The sequence below is a fragment of the Panthera leo genome, chromosome D1, assembly GCF_018350215.1.
Source record: "Panthera leo isolate Ple1 chromosome D1, P.leo_Ple1_pat1.1, whole genome shotgun sequence".
Lineage (NCBI taxonomy): Eukaryota > Metazoa > Chordata > Mammalia > Carnivora > Felidae > Panthera > Panthera leo.
The window spans coordinates 79,643,875-79,659,679 of record NC_056688.1 but is presented as its reverse complement, the minus strand read 5'-3'; the positions used below and the strand labels follow the sequence as shown (position 1 = coordinate 79,659,679).

General features: G+C 34.9%; 1 protein-coding gene and 1 long non-coding RNA gene across 4 annotated transcripts in view; both read right to left on the bottom strand.

Annotated features, from left to right (window-relative positions):
- Positions 1 to 15,805, bottom strand: part of LUZP2 (leucine zipper protein 2) — a 490,860-nt gene that overhangs the window by 357,996 nt on the left and 117,059 nt on the right. The window lies entirely within an intron of this gene.
- LOC122200565 overlaps positions 3,027 to 15,805 on the bottom strand; it is a 52,434-nt gene continuing 39,655 nt past the window's right edge. The window contains exon 5 of the long non-coding RNA XR_006193857.1: positions 3,027 to 3,305. This is a non-coding gene — a long non-coding RNA (uncharacterized LOC122200565). The remainder of the gene's footprint in view (positions 3,306 to 15,805) is intronic.

Here is a 15,805-nt window from a genome sequence, read left to right as displayed (position 1 = left end):
ATATGTTTTCACTTTTATGTGGATCCTGAGAAGCTTAATAGAAACCCATGGGGGAGGGGAAGGAAAAAAAAAGAGGTTAGAGTGGGAGAGAGAGCCAAAGCATGGGAGACTCTTAAAAACTGAGAACAAACTGAGGATTGATGGGGGATGGGAGGCAGGGGAGGGTGGGTGATGGGCATTGAAGAGGGCATTGGGATGAGCACTGGGTGTTGTATGGAAACCAATTTGACGATAAATTTCATATATTAAAAAAAGATATAAACTTAAAAACAACAACGTAACATTTAACACTTGTTAGCTCAGGTTTTTTTCTGGACCCCATCATTCTTCAAGGTTCCATCCTTCCTTTCTAAATAAGAGCTTAACAATCTTTCACTCCTTTACCATCTATTGATTCTAGCCCATATCACTTTTTAGTACACTACTTTGTTGAAAGAGTTGAAAATTGTGTACTCTCAAACAAGACTGGATGAATCCTAATATCCCACAATGTCTGAAAGGTAAATGTATCTGAATATTTCAGGCTATGTCATAAGCTTGGTTTATATTCTGTGTGATATTTTGCATTTCCTTAGATGTTGGAAAGTCTCTTTGTGTGTGATTAAGGCTAGTACATTGTAATCATTTACCTTCTCTGCAGATGCTAGGTAAGATTTGTGAGATATTGGAATACACCTGTTTTTGATGCATGAGTGTGGCTTGTTGGAGATGATATCAGGATTGCCCTGTTGAGTAGACAGGGATTTTCAAGTACTGTTAGCACAGATTCACACGAGGATTCTGTGATTCCTACATGAATTCCTGCAGACATCCATCAAGTATACTTTTCCTACCTATACTGATAACAGAACAACTGAAATAGTGTGGAGGAGGCTAGTTAAATATCAGTCATCTTTTCTCATACATGCAAGCTTCATGACATCTAAAGTTTTAGAAGACAGTGTATCCAGAGTTATTTCAAATTATTTGTATAAAAATACTTCTTAAAGGATAAGAAAATGACATCCTCCTTCACAACATTACCAAATGCTTCATCTTTCCTATATCCATCACAGTACCTGAATATGTGGATAAGTATTCTCCTTTGATTTGACATAATAGCCTCTTGGTAGTGAAACGAGTTCTTGCAGGTATATATGTGCATGTGTGAGTGTGACAATTTTACAAGAATTAACTTTGCTCCAAGATTTGAGAGCATGAAAAGAAAAAGTGCACCAAATACCCTTGCTCCTTATTCCAGAGTATACTTTAACATTTCTTCAACATAGATGAACTGTCACCAATTCAGCATAATGCCAAGGACTGAAAATACCCCAGACAGAAAACATTTCAGGGTCTAATTTGTTTGACTAGCTTTGATTATGATTAGCCTATTTTGAATATGTAATAATAGTTGATAAAATTCAGTTAAGTACCCACACACATATTGGGGAAGGGGTTGTGGTCTCCCGCATTACATTTAGAGAGGAGTGAGCCATTTGGCATGCTATGCATATTGACAAGAAACAGCCACAGTCTGGCCTCCAGGAGGCCTCAGGGGTAGCATTAATACTGTAAGGGTACCTCAGCCAACCAGGGTCTGGCTCTCACCTGAGCAGGCTCAAACATCTCAAATTGCCAATACTACAAAGAGGTTCCATTTTGCAAAGAGGATCCATGTTAAGCCATCTCTCAGAAATGGTGTCTAAACTAGAACACTTGTTAACTATCTACTACAAGAGAACATCTGGCTTTCGTATTCTGCCTCTGCATGGCAAAGCAAATTGTCAGTAGAATGTTTGTAGCCAGTGTGGGATCAGAGCAAAGTAAGTCAGTTATAACTGTCACATACCTATTTTTTTAAAAAAACAGATTTACATCCACACTTTTGCTCTACTGATATACTTGCCACCCTGTGGAGATAGGCTAACACTAAAGAGAGAGCTATATCTTCCTTGACAGAACCTGAATGAAGACTCTCAACTCTTGGTAGTGAAACCAAGTTGAGTACATGGAAGTCAAGAAGTTCTTTTTTCCAAGGCCGGAAAACCTCCTTTGAACAGTCGTATTTTTCTGATATTCAGTCATCTGACGATGGTCAAATCCCTCTGGCCTAAGAGCCATTTAACGTGCATCTGCCTCTCTGCTTGGGGGTGTTAAATGTGGATTTAAAATTTCAATTCTCAGAGAACAACATCTCACATATTTTCCTGCACTATGGAAGCATCTCTCTGTAGTACCTGTGTGCTCATATCTTTATTAAAAGAGGCTGATGTACTTTGGTCTTTCCTTAACGAAAAGTGTAAATTTATTAACTTTTCCCCTTTAATTCGTTAAATAAAGACTAAAGGCATCCCCAATCAGACTTGTGTGACTCAAGCATGTTTTGGGAATCCCTCCACATAAAAGTAATAATAATGATGACAAATTATACCTAACAATAGGAAATTTCAGTGTTCAAATAAAGTGAAATGCTCATTGGTATGTTTAAGATGTAGAACATAGAATTTAATATCCATGCAATAGAGAACAATGTATCACCTATGTGGACTGGTATACCAATTCTTGCCTTAATAAAGTAGTAAAAAATAGAATACCTTAATATTCCTCAAAGCTTATTGCATGGAGCAGGAATTGAATTTTGTGTTATTGTTGTTCTGTAAAGGACCAGATAGTAAATATTTTAGGTTTGGGGAGCCATATCATATTTGACACAACTACTCAATTTAGCATGAAATTAGCCAAATGTAATATATAAACAAGTTAATGTACTTCTATCCCAATACAATTTTATATACAGAAATAAGCAGCAAGCCACATTTGGCCTGTGGGCTGGAGTTAGCAGATCCCTAACATAAAGAAACCCAAGACAGGTCATTCCATATGACACATGAAATATCGTAGTACTGCCTGTGGTCTTTTGTCACAACCAACTCAGAATTCAAATCAAAGCTTGATTTCTCTAACCATATAAAGTGGAAACATGTACTCAACTTCATCATGTCTATTAATTAATTTAATGTTGATCAGAGTTCAGGAACAAGATGCCATCTTCTACCGATTTTAATAGTCATTTTGATATTGACCACCCTTCATCATTATATTAGCTGGTACAGTGAATTCACAATGGTCTTTTCTTTACAAATAATTGGCTAAAGTTCAGTACAGGTTAGATGGAAATTATCAAACAGGCTGTGTCATTTACAAAGTCTGTGTGATTCATTGATTGTGGTCTCCCACTTCATCCTTATAACTGGCTGAAATGTTATCTTCTCATTGATGAAAGTCTACCAGAGACAAGGCAATGGGACTTATTGATGGCATGTCTAAAGGGGAAAAAACACAATTGTAACTCATGATGCAATTACACTTGGGAATGTATTTTAAGACTTCATAGTTGAGAAGTAGTTTAATTTGTTTACTCCTAATTGTAAGTCAGTATTTTAAAACCTGCTGATCACTGGAGGATGCTGCAATGATAGTTTCTCAATTTCTTTGTGGATGATAGAATGACAAAATTTAGACGATACAGGCTCTTTTCTGATTTACTGTATATATATATATATATATATATATATATATATATACACACACACAATCATATAATATATATGATTTACATATTGTATAACATATAATTCTATATAATTTACGTATTATAAATACATTTATATTAATATCATAATCAATATAATATATATATATATATAATTATTATGATTGTCTTCAGTGAAAAGCACTCTCCTTGTCCAGCTTTTAGAAGTGGAGGATAATACAGATAGCTGCCATTTGTTGAAAAATCACTATCAGCCACTCCTCTATGCAGCATTTCATAGATATTGCCTCATTTAGGAGGACAATAACCATATGAGGTTGGCGCTTTATGACAGAAACAGCTGAGCCTCTGAAGACTCTTCGGAAATTATTCAAAGTTAGAAAGCTAGAATGTGGAGACCTTTGCATTCTCAAGCTCTGTCTCTTAACTACTTATTTTCCTACTCCCCACGTACCCAAAGGCCAGTGGACTACAAACACTTTCATTGCTTGCTGCTCATTATACCTCCATCTTCATGTATAAATATGCTCTCAAGTCTCATGCCACCCAGCTAATCTACTCTGTAGACCTTTTCATCAATACCATGTGTGGGTCTGGTTATTTCTCTCAGCTCTGGTGCTGGAGTTAGTCTATTTTAGTATCTGTGTGGATAACAAGTTATTTTTCGACCTACTGTTTCTTAATCTTTTCTCAAAGAACTTTCACCTAAACTTCAACAAATGGAAGATGCATTTGGACGGTGTCATATCCCTCAAATGTTCCACCTATGAAATCTGAATCTCAGCATCTCATGTTCACCACGAGTATTCGTTGCTCCTGCTCTCCCCTCCCTTTCTTCATTAATTAACTACTCTTCTTCACCTATCCCTTGATATCTTCATTTTACCATAATTAGTCTACCTACCTATTTCACTTCTCAAATATAGCCTAATGATAATTATAATAACAATGGTAATGAGGGTGATGTTTTCAAAAAACTAAGAACATTATATTATTACAACTGGGGTTCAGAGAAATGAAGCAAATCATTCATGACAACACAGATAATCATGACATCATTTTTAAAATTTTTAAATATGTATTTATTTTTCAGAAAGAGCCAGAGACAGAGCATGAGCAGGGGAGGGGCAGAGAGAGATGGAGACATGGAATCTGAGGCAGGCTCTGAGCTGTCATCACAGAACCTGATGTGGGGCTTGAACTCACAGACCGTGAGATCATCACCTGAGCAAAAGTCGGACACTCAACTGACTGAGCCACCCAGGCACCCCCCAGATGATTTTGTTTTAAATGAGAAGAGATTTACCTGTTCCTACAAATGCAATGTGATATCACTATACAAGGTATGGATTTAAAGTCAAACAGACTCCAGTTCAAATCCAGAAAATGTTGCTAATCTTGATCAGGTTAGTATCTTTTTCAGAATCTCCATTTTCTTATCTTTTAATAACAGTAATTAACCAAGATAAAATTATAAGAGTCTAGCACAGAAACTGTTATAAGCTAAACTTCAATATAATGAGTTTACTTCTGTATTCATTCATGACACCATGTAGGAAGCTCTTGAAAGCATAGTCCCTACCCTAAAAAAGATGAAATCTAGAGGGAGAGACATAAGTAATGCAGTCATTACATGTAGAGGGATATGTTCTATAAAAGGATAAGTAAATGTGCTGTGAGAACACACAGGAGTACTACTCAGCTCTGTGTGAAGTCTCAGTAAGACTTCCAGGCAAAGACACTGTGTAGCTGGATAAAGGATCAATACAGATTAGTGAGAACGAAGAAAAACACTGTCAGCCAGAGAACAGATCCAGTGTCAAAGCATATTGTGGCACCCCAGTAGGTCAGTCTCCAAATGCAGATATCGAAGCTGAGAGATGTGAAAGCCAGAGGTAAAACAAAAGTCAACTTGGGAAGTGCAGCCCATTTCTGTCCCTTCCCTCAATAAGACCCAGTGACTTTAAGCTAACAAAAAATCAAATCCAATATCTTATCATTTGTCTTCAAAAAGAGTTAAGAAAGAGTGGGCACCAAAAACAGTGAAAGCAACAACCAGTCAGATAGCTTCTTTAGCACTGGAGCAGAATCATGGATATTCTTGCTGATACATGTGTTACCCTTTGGAGAGTCCTAAGTGTAAGAGTTCCAGGGAAGAAGTAAAGGTGAACAGTGGGGTTGGACATTTAGCAGGCTACTTCCTACTGGTGTGGACATTTTTCAATATTTAGCAAGAAAAGCATGGTCATCTTTTCTGTACTCACTGAAAATCAGATCTATAATTAGGGTAAATTTCTGGTGAATCAATATGTCTGGGTGGCTCAGTTGGTTAAGTGCCCGACTGAGGCTCAGGCCATGATCTTCTGTTTCATGGGTTTGAGCCCCACATCAGGCTCTGTGCTGACATGGTGGAGCCAAGAGCCTATTTCATATTCTGTCTCCCTCTCTCTGCCCCTCCCATGCTTGCATTCTGTCTCTCTCTTTCTCAAAAATAAACTTAAAAAAAAATTCTGGCAAATCAAATCATGACTTAATTGATTTTTGCCTTGACTTAATCGGTTGTTACTTAATATCCCCACTTCCATTTTGAGTGTGTGTGTGTGTGTGTGTGTGTGTGTGTGTGCATTCTCCATAGAACTTATCTGCTATCAACAGATGGGTCAAATACTCAAACAATGTATAAGATATGATGAAATTAACTTTTCAAAGTTTGGTGATTCTGGTACAATATTCTGCTACCATATTTGGCACCATGTCATCTAAAATGGACCACTCTTCAGAGAAGGTAACATACTTTAAGGTTTTGACATTTTCAAAATACTTTCACATTATTCAATTCACACCACTACATAGGGGTAGGCTGTGCCAGAATCCAATAACTTACAAATTCTTTTCTTTTTTTTTTAATTTTTTTAATGTTTATTTATTTTTGAGACAGAGAGAGAGCATGAATGGGGGAGAGTCAGAGAGAGGGAGACACAGAATCTGAAACAGGCTCCAGGCTCTGAGTGGTCAGCACAGACCCCAACGTGGGGCTCGAACTCACGGACCGCGAGATCATGACCTGAGCCGAAGTCGGCCGCTTAACCGACTGAGCCACCCAGGCGCCCCTACAAATTACTTTCAAGTGATTTTCTTCTGTTGCAATGTTGTCATTGGGTAAAAAAGGGCAGATATTATCATTATTACCGCTTAAAATAGGAGAAAATTGAGAAATAGGGAGATATAGCAACACTTTGTTGAAACTAATATGAGATTCAATACTCCTGTACTAAAAATGCATATAAACTTATTTTAACATAAAATTTTAAAATTAAACAACATTCATATGTTGAATTAAAAAGAGGCAAGAATTCCCATTTTAACTTTTATGGTGAAAGTCTGAAAAGTATAATTTCCTAATGTTGGTAAAGCACACAAATGATGGAATCAAATTATCATCCTAAAAGCTTTTATTTCAGTTGACTCTTTTCTGTAGAATTACAGATAATTCAATTTTGGCTTCAGACTCACTAACTAAAATGTGTTTATTTAATTAAGTCTGAAACTAGAATCTACACTCCTGGCATTAAAGAAAATAATAACAAACCTTCCAAATGAGACACAGACAAGGATAGAAACAGAAACAATGCTTATTTTAGCAAATATAGCTCCAAAATAATCATACTATTTGTAAGAATTACTAAACTATTTTCAAAATACCAGACTACAATGTTCAGACTATTTTTTTTCATGAATAGGATATGAAAATTCCAACATTTTACACAATCTGATGAAATGTCAGCAAACATACAGCACTTATTTTTTTAGAAAAATATGCAAGTGCTTTTCATGTGTAAGACAGTGGGCCAGGTGCTCTGAAGATAAGCAATCCCTGGTCTTGTTCTTCAAGGAGCTGTCTAATTCAGAAGATCTATGTACGCATATAAAAGAAACTTTATGCAAAATGCTAAGTGATTACAATTACAAAAAAAGAGAGTCCTATGAAAGGCAAAGATAAGAAATGCCCAACAATGAAGTAATACTTCCCAGTTGAAGCATGATGTCAAGTCTCATGGAGAAGTTTTTGTAGAGGGAAATTGTTGCATAAATCTCCCAAGGATATTCAGCAAGCAGTAGTGTAAGATTACAAGTGTTTCCACTTCCAAAGAAGATGAAGTAGATGCACTTTTCTCTATTTCTCCCAGTAAGTACAACTAAAATCCCTGGTAATTGTATATATAAAAAAAAAAAAACATTAAAAGAAAAACTCTCAAAGGTGGAAAGAAGAAAGCAGTCTGGCTAATGAACCTGGGAACCAAGGAAATAAATTTTGGTGAGTTTCTTGGTCTTCTTTTTGTCTTATGTATCTCAGACATGGAAAAGAAGCTGCGACTAGAAACTTCAAAGACACAGACCAAATCAAAGTTTCAACAAAGGTTTACTGTCTCCAGCCAAGAAAAAAAAAAAAAAAAGTGGACAGCCTAAAGACATAAAAAAATAGGCAATAAAGCTTGCCATTTCAGTCAAGCACAGCAGAAACCAACTGGCCCACCACAAATCATGCATGCAAAGGCCTAGTGAGTAGACTAACCTCCATCCTCACCAAATGATAATGAAATAACCCAACCCCTGCAACATGGTAGCATCAGAGAAGGACCTGTATCCCCAGTGGGAAGTGACAATCTCTACTCAAAGCATCAATGGAGACTTGTGGGGAGCCTGGACTTACACCCCACCAGCAGTAATGAGATGTTCTGCCAACTCCTACCTGTAATGCTGTCACGTGTAGCCTCGCAGAGAGTTCAGGTATTCCCACTGCCTGGTGGTAGAAAGGTCACACATACCCCACCCCTTAAGTGACATCAGTACAGGCTGCGTAGATAGTGAAAACTCCCATATCTGTCCAACAGTAATGAGAAGTCCCCCTCTCTCCTAGGGTGGCAAAGGAGGTCTAGTGGGGAACCGGTACTTCTGCTGCCTGACAGTAATAAGGCATTGTCTTCTTATCTTGCCAGAGTGGCTTCAAAGGACACCAGCTAAAATAGTTTAAATAAGACCCTATGTCTCATCACATAATGCCCAAAATGTCCAGGTTCAGGTTTCAATTGAAAAAAAAAATCACACATCATACTAAGAACAATGAGAATTTTCAACTTGAATGAAAAAGACACTAAAAGACTAAATTGAGACACCAGAGATATTCGAATTACCCGACAATGATTTTTAAAAAGCCATCATTAAAATGCCTCCATGAGTAATTATGAACACACTTGAAACAATTGAAGACAGAAAATATCAGCAAGGAAATAGAAAATTCAAAATATATATTACAGAGAAGACCAAAAATGTAGTTTTTATAACTAATAGAGAGTAAAAAGATTGAAAAAAATATATATCATCAGCTCTTCAGGAACTTGGTTGTCTTTGAAACTAAAATAAAACATGGGGCATCCATGTCTCAACTACTGATAGAATTACTACAGAGAGAAAATCTGCAAGTATATAGAAGAACTCAGCACCATTAACCAACAGGATCTAATCAACATTCATGCAGTACTAACAATAGCAGAATACATACTTGCTTTTCAAATACCCATGGAACCTATACCAAGATATACCACACCATTAGCTATGAAACATACCTCAGCCATTTTAAAGAACAGAAACCATACACACGCAAATCACACACACACGACAGAAATCATACACACAAATCTTTGACCACAAGGAACCAAACTAGAAATGAACAATAGGTAAATCTCTAAACACTTAGAAACTAAACAGCACACTTGTAAATAACAAGGTGAAGACACAAGCAAAATTATAAAATGCATGGATTTGAATAAAAATGAAATTACTACATACCAAAATTACTAAATGTCATAGCTAAGGCAGTGCTGAGAGGAAATTTTACAGCACTAAATGCTTATGTGAGAGAAGACAAAAAGGGCCAAAATAATAATCTAAGCTCCTACCAAAAGAATCTAGAAACAGAGTAAAATAAATGCGAACAGAAAAAATAATGAAAAATAGGAATCCATTAAATTGAAAACAAAAGATAATACAGAAAATGAAAAAAAAAACCCGAACAAACTGTAAGTTGGTTCTCTAAAATTATCTACACACTTAACAAATCTCACCAAGACTGGAGAGAACGAGAGAGGACACAAATTATCAACATCTGAAATGAAACAAGGGATATCCATATAGGCCATACAGATACCAAAACAGAGTGCTACAAGCAATTCTGTAAACATAATTTGATAGTGTGGATGAACTGTCTACAGTTCTTCTCTTTGGAAAGTACAAACTACCATGCCTCATCTACTATGAAATAATTTAAAGAGCCCTATATCTATCAAAGGCAGCAGTTATTTATAATATGTATTTTAAAAACTCCACAAATAAATTAATAAATAAATTATCAGCCCCAGAATGTGTCACTGGAGAATTCTACCAAATGTTTAGAGAAGAATTAACACAAATTCTATACAATATCTTATAGAAAACAGGAGAAAGGAATATTTCTTAATGCATTTTATAAAGCTGCTGTTATCAAAACAAATATAATAAAAAAACACCAAAAATATGTATTAAAAAATTGCTGATCAAATCCTTCATGAATATAGACCAGAAATATTTAATATATTAAAAAATAGAATTCAACAATGTATAAGAGAAATTATATACCCTGATCACATGGTGTTTATTCCTCAGATGCAACGTTGTTTAAATATTAAAAATTAATGCAGTTCCACATATTAGCAGACTAAACAAGAAACATCACAGGATTTCATCAATTTATGCAGAAAAATCCTTTAACAAAATCTAATTCCCATTCATGGTAAAACTCTCAGAGAACTGGAAATAGAGGAGAATCTCCTCAACCTGATATTGACTATTTATTTAAAAAACAAATAAACAAAAAACAAACTACAGACTACAACCATCATAACAATTAATGGTGGAAGACTGAATTCTTTCCCTCTAACATTGGAAACAAAGCATAGATATCTGTTCTCATCATTCTTATTTAACAATTTAACATAATAGTAGATACTCTAGCCAGTGTAATAAGGCAACAAAAGGAAATTAAAAACATATAGATAAGGGAGAAATAAAATAATTCCTATTTGCATATATCATGACTGTCTACATAGACAATCCCAAGAAATAAATAAATTTTTAAAAACGCAGGACAAATAAAGTCCTGGAATGAATAAGTGAATTTAACAGATTGAAGTGTATAAGTATAAAAAAATTAACTGCATTTCTGTCTGCTAGCAGTGAACACAATAACGCAAAAATTAAAAATACAATACCATTTACAAATGGGAAAAAATAATTACATAAGTGTAAGTCTAGCAACAAACATACAAGACTTTTATGCTTAAAATTTTTAAATGCCGATGAAAAACACCACATGAAATGGACTTACCTCACCTTATTCATGGGTTGGAAGACAATAAAATAAAGATGGTAATTCTCTCCAAATTGATATAGAGATTTAACACAATTATTATACAAATCCTAGCTAAATGCTTTATAGATCTAGATATGCATATGGGAAGGTCAAGTATGTATAATACATAAAACAATTTTGAAAAGCATAGAGTAAGATGTAAACTAGCCAGTTTTAAGACATTATATAGCTACTGTCATCAAGAGTGTGGGGTATTGACATAGGGATAGAAACACAGATCACTGCAACAGTATAAAGAACTCAGAAATACACCCAAACAAATATGCTTAACTGAATTTAGACACAAGTGCAAAAGAATTTCAATAGTGGAAAGGTAGCCTTTCCAAAACGTGATGCCAGACAAATAGACATCTGTGGATAAAACAAAAACAAAAACAAAAACAAAACAAACCCTCCTCAACTTTAAATTCCATACTTTATTCAAAATTCAACTCACAATGAATTTTGGATGAAAGTGTAAAATTTAACAAACCTTTTTGGGAAAAGCAAGAATCATAGAGGAAAAACCTAGAGGAAAATCTTCTGGATCTAGGTCTAGACAGACGTGAAACCAAAACTGAGATCAATAAGAGGAAAAATTGCTATTTCACAAATATTAAAAATTTACCTTTGTTTAAGACCCTGTAAAGAGACTGAAAAGAGAAGCTATGGACTGGGATAAAATATTTGCAAACCACATATATCACAAAAGACTAGTATCTATAATATATTGTAGAAAGAACTCTCTAGACTCCACAATAAAAAAAAAAAAAAACAATCTAGCTACAAAACACACAGAGTATCTAAAGGGAAATTTCACCAAAGAAGATATACAGATGGCAAATAAACACATGAAAAAATGTTCAACACCTTAAGTGATTAAGGAAATGCAAATTAAAAGCACGATGAGGTATCCTCATACACCTATCAGAGTGGATAAATTGTTCTTCAAAACTGTAACAAAGGAAAGGATGTGGAGAAACTGAGTCACTAACACCTTGTTGGTGAGAAGGTAAAACAGTACAACTGGTCTGCAAAATCTGTTTGGCAGTTCCCGTGAAAACTAAACATGCTATTACCATACAACCCAGCAACTGCCTTCCTGGGCATGTATCCCAGAGAAATGAAGACTTACATTCACATAAAAGCTTGTTCACAAATGTTCAAAGCATCTGTACTGGTAATAGCCCTAAAACCGGAAAAAAATGCAGATATCCTTCAACAGACGAATGGTTAAACAAACAATGGTACATCCAAATTCTCAGCAACAAAAACAATAAACTATGATTTCAAGCAATAGTTTGGATGAATCTCCAGAGAACTGTTCTGCAGGATGAGGGAGCCAAACTCCAAAGCTTATACACTGTGTTATTTCATTTATATGTCATTCCTCAAATAATTTGGAAATGGAGAAGAGATTAGTAGAAGATTGCCAGGAAGGAAGGACTGGAGTATGTGAGTGGGTAAAGAAAGACCATAAAAGGGCAACACAAGGGATCACTGTGAGTGTGGAACCATTCCGTAACTTGCTGTTCTCCATGTCAGTATCCTGGTCATGGAATTGTACAATAGTTTTGCAAGATGTTACCATTGGAGAAACTGGGTTAAGGTACATGGGAATCCTTATTATCTCTGCATATAGATCTACAATTATCTCAAAGTAAAAATAAACAAATAAATAAATAAATACATAAATACATAAGTAAATAAATCCATAAAATATATTTTGAAGCCAATAATGAAATGAACTGTGATTCCAAAATTAAAATTACAAGATCTTCTCTAAGTGATGAGCTTTAAACTTTAACTATTGAACCTGGAAAGGTTGGACAAGAAGATGGACTTGAAGATCCATTCATTATTTAATTATATATCCAAAACACATTCTTGAGTATTATTTTAACATGCCAGCACTGTTCTGTATTCTTTTAACAGAACCATACACAAGGCAGATAAATTTACACTTAAATTGAGTATGGAGATTAAAAAAAAAAGTAATCAAATCAACAAGGTGATTTTAAATAGTAAGTAAAAGAACAAAGAAAGTAAAAGAGACTGATGGTGTAATACTATTAGGTGAGGGCAATCAAGAGAGACTACTTTTAGGTGAATCATCAGGTAACCTCTCTCACACAAAGGACTGAACCATATAAAAGTTCAGGGAAAAGAGTTTTTCCAAGAAAGGCAAAATGCAACACAAAGACCTTAATCAGGAACAATTCTCATGCATTTCAGGAATACAAAGATCATTTTGGCTAAAATAAATGAAGAAATTAGCAGACAATGCCATCTGAAAGATAGGCCAAGGATGATTCACATAGGGAGCTATTTCATAGACCTTAGGGATTTGAATTTTACTACTAATGATGATGATAAGCTTTTTTTTTTTTTTTGCTTTTTTTTTTTTTTTTTGGTGGGTAGTTATGGTAGGAAATGAAATTGTATGCTTTAAATATTTCCAAGTATATAATAGATGGTAGGTGAATCAAGAGTAGAAGAAAGAAAAGGGGTTAAAATATATTGCAGAAGTCCAGATGATGATGGATTGGATTGTGGTGGGAGAGACAGTAGAGATGGAAAGAAGCTGATTAAAGATAAGTTTTCTAGAATAGACAGTATTTACAGAAACTTGAGTGGACTGGATGGGGTGGGAGAGGGGAGGGGAAGAAAGAGGAATGAAGTATAATTTTTTGGCTTTTGTTTAGACAGATGTATATCTAGCTAAAGAAATTAGACATCAAAGATAGAGTTAATTCATACATTTATTCAACATTTATCATGATCTATTAGGCCCATCACATGACAAGTGGTATGTCAGTGGACAAGAAAGAGTTTAATGAAGCAAGAGAAACATGCTGATAGCAACATGTACAATAAAGGTCAATAGAACATACACAGAGGAGGCAATTTTCTGTCCTAGGGAGATTAGGAATAACCTCTTTTACTGAGAAAATGTTTTTAGTGGGCACTTAGGATGCACAGAGGTTTCACATATGGACTGGGAGCAGTTTGGAAGTTTCTCCCATGAGAAAACAAAGATAAAATGTAAAGATTTGCTAAATATCTAGTGGCTGAGTCAGAATTAGAAATGTGTTTTGAATGACAGTCTTGTGACCTTTTAGCATCTTTGTAATTTCTCTCTCCTTTCCTTCCCTGTTTCTTTTTTTTTTTTTAATTTTTAACCACTTCAAGTCTGAAGTCAGATATATTCATTGTTCAGATTACCCATATTTGGATTCATTTATCGAACTAATGTACATTCACCTAATTCCAGACTTTTGTTTCTTCCTCTCCCATCTGCACTTCAAATTCAACATACCCAAGTCTTATTTCTTCCAAAAGAATGTGAACTGGGGCTTAGTAGTGATAAATTTTTCATTAATGAATAAATGAAATGAATAAATGTAAAAGGGTAAATGTGGTAAGCTTTTAACTATATATATATTAATTCTTTTATTCCGTCATGGTCATTTTTTTTCTAATTTGCTTTTATGGTTTTAAAATTACCCTTTTAGCAGCTTGTAATAGATTAGAAAAAGAGAGGGAGAAAGAACAAGGGGAGTGTGTAGATGTGCGTATTTTAATATCCTTTCCTGGCCAAATCTGAAAACATCACTTCTACGTCGCACTGAAGTTGCCCCTTTACCAATAGGTGTATCTGCGATGCCATTTGTTCTTGAATTCAAAGGTCAGGGAAACACTATTGAGAATGCAAATAGAATTGCTATCCAAGTAGCTGTTACAACGTTAAGAGAGACAGGTCTCCAAGGTAGGCCCCTGGAGAGCAAGAGATGGTCGCTGAAGATCTCTTCTGTTAATATTCACTATGTGGTTCTAGAGTAGAAATGGCATTAACACTTCCTCCTGTGAATTCTTCAAAAGAGATGCTTCAAATAAGCTTATTTGTTAAGCGCCATGTTTAACAAATATTAGGATCACTAGTTTTCCCTAACTTAATAGGAAGCAAAGATCAAGTTAAAGAATTTAAGAAGTGGGTAGATTTCTACTGGAGGAAGGGACAGGTACACCTCACTGAAGAAAATTAAAGAAATAAGCCCAATGTACAGGTTTTCTACACTTAACAGAATATACCATGAAATGTGAATAATCTGTACAGAAGAAATTAAATATAATTAATTATGCAAAGAAAAATGGATTCAGTGATGAAGGATATTCTTAACCAATTGGAATGTTTCTATCCAGAAGAATAGATAGGAATCAAATCTTTACCTATTTATAGAGATATTGCTCACCCATCAATCCCCTTTGAAAGGAGAATGAAGCTAGTATCATTCACAACACTGCAGCAGTGGTGAGCAAAGTTGAGATCTAAAGCAAACTATATTTTGGAAGGAACACACTAGTAGCACGAGATGATCTTTGATGTAGATGTGATTACAATACAGACTAAAAGTAGATCACATTTACTGAAAATACATCATGGCAAAATAATCCCTTACTTATAAAGAGTACAGATTTGTCAAGTCATAATGATTTCATTTTTTTAAATAAAGGAAGATTTAGATAGCTCTACAAATTTATTTTTTCCTACTCCACAGATATTTTAAATACAATTCAAAACTAAGGTAACTTCCATCAAATTTGTTCTGCTGTATTTATCTCTGACAAAAACCACATCCCTCCACCAATTTGTCCACGTGTGTAACGGTAATCAACATTAATTTCTCTCTTTTTCTTCTAACCCCTTGCCATCCAAATGATCACCCCTGTCAATTCTATGCTAAATTGGTTTGAATTCATTTCTCCTATCCATAAAACTATTCCGTTTCAACTTTCATCCTTCTTCAGTGAGAATTTCATAATTT